The sequence below is a fragment of the Tarenaya hassleriana genome, unplaced genomic scaffold, assembly GCF_000463585.1.
Source record: "Tarenaya hassleriana unplaced genomic scaffold, ASM46358v1 Cleome6, whole genome shotgun sequence".
In the NCBI taxonomy this organism is placed as follows: Eukaryota; Viridiplantae; Streptophyta; class Magnoliopsida; order Brassicales; family Cleomaceae; genus Tarenaya; species Tarenaya hassleriana.
The window spans coordinates 1284094-1290876 of NW_010968505.1; positions in this window are offsets into that span (position 1 = coordinate 1284094).

A 6783-nucleotide genomic window follows, 5' to 3' on the forward strand; every position below is an offset into this window, starting at 1 on the left:
GAAGAGCGCATCAGCCCTTCGGATCGTCTCTCGCTCTCTTTCTCTATCTCGAACATTCCTCCTCGAGCCACGTGCGTCCATTCTTCCGAATGAGTAAGTCGATTAAGGTATTAACCCTGAAAAACCTGAAACGTAGCGTTTCGGCCAAATGGATCGCGTTTCTTTTCTCCGCCAAATGGGTCGCTGGCCGAACGAGCCCAACATTGTATATATAGTTATTACGTGTTACAACATGCAACATTTATATATCTGGTCACGGAATACAAAATTGCATGTAACAATTGTGGAAATTATAGAGTTTTAAGTGTTTTTGGTTCATTGGTTGTGTGAAATGAATGAAAATGAACCAAACCAAAAGAGAAGAAGAGAGACATAAATGAAGAGTAAAAATGGGATAAGTCCCTTTGTTCTTCTTGCCTTATTATGAAGCATGAAGACTAAATATATACATGATACAAGAGGCTAGTTGTAACGCCCGAAACCCGCATTCCGCAATACGAGTTGCGTCACATGGACAACTAAAATAAAAACTCAATTTCTGAAAATCCGCGGGAATTTAAAACTTTTCTTTTCAGAGTCAGCGGAAGGAAAAATATTCATACATACATATACGGTACATTATCCCAGAGATAATTATACATAACCAGTGGTAGTGATGAAATTATTACAAACCGTAAAAGTCTACCACCGACATAACACAAAACCGTTTTTCCCCGAAAGCGTAAATGTACCATAGGAAATAATTATACATGATCAGTTCACAAGTCGTCCAAGTCTCTGACGTCCGCTCCTCAGCTACTGCTGCTCGCGACCTGAAACGTTGCATAACAACGTCCTAAGCTAGCAATCACAATCAAGTCCGTACGACAAGTCGCAGGACAGAGTCCGTCAAATCGTCTCTACGCGCACCATACGTAGGTAATGTACTCCCCATGTGCATAGCACAACCATCTCTCTCCTCGAAATCCATACTCCGCAACCACTCGGATCCGGCATAAATATATTTTTCTCCTCCCGAACACATCACCCCACCCTAGCATCGATGTCACCTCTCGATACTAGGCGTGTCACCCAACTCCGGCATTGATGTCACCTCTCAATACCGGAGCTCACCAGACGTCGGCTACAACCGACGCCATCGACTATAACGAGAGAGCCCATCGCTGCAACTCTCCCTCACCGACCATCCGTCGTAGAAATACTTGTCAGGTTCGGGTCCGAACCTGGCAGAGTAAGTCCATACCTCTCTTCGGGAGATCCCAATCTACCCGAATCTCAGGTATGTGTGATGCCCTCATCCTCGGGATACTCATATCCCGGGGTCCGCTCTGTCGCTAACGGAAACGTTAGCGCGGTTCCAAGAACCGTATGTTCCTCGTCACGCAATAGTACCGACTACAATCGGCTATCTACACAAGTCATCGGGGGTGCCCATAACCATCCTATCGTTCAGACGTTGGCGCGATTATATCATCGCCACATTCACAATCATATCCCATATGGGTGGCATCCGACCCGGATCGGATGGCTCATAAATGGGATGCAATCTCGCAAACATCGTGCAATCATTCACACACGTTCGTTTCTACAATCACGCGCTAAACGTTAATCCGAACCCTTTCGAATTAACGTTAACGCCATGCCAACTACCCCAGTCACATGCATTTATATAGTTTATTTACTATACATGCATTTCCGTTTGCGTTCTTTTATATTTATTTATATATTTTCTTTGAGTCTTCCCATTCATATTACCAAATTGTACCTCCGGTATGACCTAGCTGGTCCCGGTCCGCTCGGATAACCAGTTCGGTTCATTCCGTGGTTTTTAACCTTACCTGTTATTCATTTTGGGTCACAACCACATGGGGTCCGGTCTGGCCCATATTTCCGGTATATTTTAGACTTTTCACTTTTTCACAATTTGAGCCGGGGTAATATTAGATCCGTCTTATCAAGTTTTTCAATTTTCCACATGGTGAAATTTTAAGGTTCCGTTACTTTTTTTTTTTCAGACCGATCGGTCTAGGGACTAGACTGATCGGTCTAGGGACTAGACCGATCGGTCCAGTCAGTTCAGAACGGACGTTCTGGAGTGTCCAGACCCGACGTCTGACTTGTCCAGAACGGACGTTCTGTACTACCCAGAACGGACGGTCCGAACTTCATCTTCAACCTCTGGACTTCGCGTTTTCTCCTGGAGACCTAGAACGGACGGTCTGACCTCAGACCGGACGTTCTAGTCCTCGGAGTTAATAAAAAACACTTAAACATGCATGGTTCACTATGAGTAATACACTAAAACTCATAAAACTTCATGGAGAACACGAATCAAACATCAATTTAATACGGAACACACAAAAACCCAAAACGCCATGTCAACAGACTTCCGAATTAAACTCGAATTCACTCACCTTGGGTTAACCTCATGCGTTGGGTGATGGATAGGAAGTTCGGTGGTGATCTTCTTGCTCTGTAGAGACCGAATTAAGGCGTTAATTTCTCGGATTTAGGATGGAAAATTTCGGATTTTGCAGAGAGAGGTGAGGGTAGAGAGAAGATGAAGAACTGAAGCGCGAGAGGGGTTAAAAAGGCACGTTCTCGACAGAAATCGGGCCCAAGGGTCAAAAGGTTGGTTTTCTGGTCGGGGTTAGTGCGCAGGGGTCGTTTTCAGGTCGGGTCTGGATGAAAGTCGCGACTTTCGTCGCTGCCGACAATCTGGTCCGTCCGTTCCGGGACTGTCTGGAACGGACGTTCCGCTCCTGCGTGGTCCGTTCGTTCTAGGCTCTCCGGAACGGATGGTCCGAGTTTTTTTTTTTGAAAAACTGGGTTGTTACACTAGTAACGACTATTAAACACTAGTGAATGGAAAAGAATCAAATAAAATATTTAGAAGGTGTAAGAAAGGAAAAGATGTCATTAAGCTTGATATGCAACGGCTAGTTGACTTGATATATTGGCGGGAAATATTGTGTGATTGGTTGTGCCTTCCATGTTCTTTTATGAAATACCACCACATTTTATGCATGTAATAGGAACTTTCCTGACTTGTGTTAATTTAATTGTTTCATCCACATGTTCCATTCAAGGTAGGAACGTGTAGATATGTTTCCAAAATCTTCATGCGCGTCCAAGATTCCCATGCACGTCCAAGTATGCCCAAGAATGTATGTCTCTTCTCCAACAACAATATCATTTATATTTAACGATTACCATAAAATATTAAAATATTTAGGAAAGAAAACATTTTATGTAAGAAAATATTATATATTATATGTATGTACAAAATTAAAGATTGTGGAGTTATCTTCAGTAAATACTCTGGGTGGAGAAGAGGTTTCCTAAGTCGCTGCGTGAGGTAGAGTGTTTCAAGGACGGAGGGGCAGTTTGGTAATTCCGCAAGGTCGATTAGACCTAGGGTTACGGGTCTCTTTTTTTCCAGCTAGTGTTGGTTGTTCTTTTGTCACATTTTCTCTCTCTTGCAGCTCGGTTTTTCTTCTCTGTGCGTCTGTGATCTACTCCGGTCGTTTTTAGGCGAGTTTCTCCGGTTGTAACCCTAGTAGAACGCTGATCCTCTTTCCGAGATGTAGGCTCGAACTCCGGCTCGGTAACCGAACTCGTACATTGCCGTATCTCTTTTCTTTTCTGATCTTGCGCACGAACGAGAGTAATCGGAGGGTTCTCAGTGAGGTTTCGAGGGCGATTCCTCTACAAGTGGTATCAGGAGCCCTGGTTGAAGCATTTTTCCGGTGGATTTCGGCGGTGTCTCGGTCATCTAAGTAAGTCTGTGAATCGGTGGTTCCGATCTGAACTTTCTGACGAGTTTTTTTTAGTGTTTCAGGTTCTGATACGCGAAAGACAGTGCTCGGGAGGTTGAATCGGTGGTCAAAACCTCCGGTGGTGATTAGATCGGAGGTAAGGAAAACAAGATTTCTCTCGGAGCTAACTCGGGTCGAAGAAATCGGACGAGTTTGAATCCGCAGAGGTAAGTCGATTGCGTCTTGTGTTAGATCTAGGGTTGGGGGGGAGAACCAGTTCTAATCCGGTGGTTTCCGGCGAATCTCGGCCGTGATTCGTTCGAGTCACCACTGAATCATTCCCGAGGTTGAGTCAACGTCCGAGTTGGCTCGGGTTAACTCGGCGGCTTCCGCGTTCCGAATTAGGGTTTTCGGTTCTGATCCGGTTTAGCCGGTTCAACCGAAATTATCTAATTGAACCGGGTTCGATTTAAAATCGAACCGGTTTAGTCGGGTTAGGTCAAAGGTTGACCAATTTCTGGTCAAAAGTTGACCGGGTTAGGAAAACCGGGTCGGTTCAGGTCAATTGGACCAGTTTATGTCCGGTTTGGGTCAATTGGACCGGTTCAGACCGGTTCCAGTCAATTTAGGTCCGGTTCGGGATAACCCAGACCGGTTTAGGTCAATCTAGGATCGGTTTAGGACAATAGAGTCAGTTTAGGTCAATTTAGATCGGGATTGGGCCGGTTTAGGTCTGATTAGGGTCTGGTTCATCCAAATAGGGTTGGGATTGTCTGGTTTAGGATCTGTATCGACTAGGTAAGGTCTAGATTGGTTGGTTTAGGGTCTGGATTGTCAGATTAGGACTAGAATTGGTTGGGTTTAGGTATGATTGTGTCGGTTGGGTCAAATAGAGTCCGGTTCTCAGGGCATTCTGTCTGGTATAGGGTATTTAGCATCTGTATAGATCGATCTATCCTAGGTATAGGCAGATTAGATCTGCGGTAGACTTTGGTTACCTGTCTTCAGTACATAGAGTTTGGTGATTTTGTCTGGTTAGGCCTGAATAGAAGGATTTGGCTGAATTAGGTGAGTTAGAAGTCTGTGTTAGGCTTGAAATCAATAGGTACAGGTCTGTAAGGGTTGATTTTAGGTTAGATAAGGTCTGTCAGATTTAATTAGATCGGTTTAGACTTAGTTTAGATCTGATTAGGTTAATTCACGTCTGATCAGGGGTAGGTAAGTCAATATTGGGTTGGCTTAGGTCTGATTAGGACTTAGGAGAACAAAATAGACTCGGTTTAGGTCTGATCTAGGTTGATTAGGTCAGTGTTAGCCTTAGATAGGTCTGATTAGACGTAATCAGGTCGTAAGTAGGCAGGTTTAGAGTCTATTAGGTCTGTTAGATTGAAAAATACCTAGGTTTAGGTCCTCTTAGGATCGATATTACTCCTTAGGTCTGGTTTTAGGAGCTCCTAGGGTCGGTTTAGTCATCCCCAGGTTTAGTGTCGTCCTAGGTAGGTCTAGTGCATCCTCGGGTTAGAGATTAGGTATTCCTTAGTGATGTCTGCCCCTCTGTATCGCGGCCTTGACGTCGAGAAGTTCGACGACAAGGGATACTTCTCCTTATGGAAGGAGAAGATGTCCATTAGCTTAGAGATCCTAGGGTTAGGGGACACACTAGAGGATGATCCATCTTTGTGGGGGGTTGCTGATGAGGGGAGCCCAAAAACTCCAGCTCGGGAAACCGAGGATTCGGGAGGCCTTACGACCCTTTCCACAGAGTCATTAGGACTCGGTGCAAAGGGATCGGGGACTCCGGCTCTCAAAGAGACAAGAAAGGAGTAGAAGGGCTAGGAATCTCATAGTGCTTGCTGTTGGGTTTTCCTGGGATCTCATGAGCGAATCTAATTCCTAAGAGATCGATTATAGGGTTTGCGCAGCGGATGTAAAACAAAATTTTGATGAAACCCTAGAACCTATCATGTATGATCTTGCAGAAACGTTAGAACGCTTACATCAATCGATCCGGGGCCTGTATCAATTGATCTATTCGTCCGATCACTGTAGGCAGGAAGAATACCTTGTCCTCTACACGTATCCACACGGCGGAAAGGATTCCAACGGTTGGAACTTGTCTGCTAGGACTGAAGAACGCTTTCTTCTTTGCGCCAATGATTCAGGGATCTTTCTCTTAGGTTTTTTACTCTCCAAACCTCTCCCTAGGGTCTGAAATTCGTCCCAAAAGAGTTGGGTCGCGTTTCCCTAAGTTTTCCCACATTAAAACCCTAATTAGAGCGAGTTTAGTAAATCCCGACGTCTGGACCGATCGGTCTGGAACAATTTCCGGACCTCACACGTTACCTCTGGACCGACCGGTCTACGTCTAGACCGATCGGTCTGGCCTCCGCTCCACCGGGATTTTCTCGTCTCTTCTCGCACATTCGTCTTTTTTTGTGTGTGTGACCCTGTAGGCTCATCCGATATAGCAGTATAACACGAAATCTCTTATTTCGGTTACACAAGTCATAGGCGGTCTCTAGCAAGACACTATGACTGCCTATCTCGAATAGAGTTTGTTCGTGATCCTACGAACGCCAGTGATGATTCCGTTTGATGATCCTTTTGTATCACGATATCATATGTCGAATATAAGGCATGGACAAGCCACCTTATCTGATTCGACTGCTTTCTTGTTCACTGAGTTCGACTGTCTGAAATAGACGACGTTCGTCTATAGTGCGACCACACATTTCTACAGTCTCGCTCACACGAGGGGCCCAGCGATATCTCTCTCTTTTACGAGAGGTAAAAATCCCGTCTTGACTATCTACAATCCAGCACATGATTCGTTTCGTACCTGATACATGCCTTTATAGTCCTCCTGTTACGCAGGACGTTTGACGTATTCAAAGCACGCAACTCCTCATGTTGGATTCCGTAAATATCTCAGGTCTTAGGATCCAATCATGGAACCGTCATATGAGATTCAAGTCATGACGCTAGTCCATGTAACAATCTCATGCGGGTCAATCCAGTATTCTGT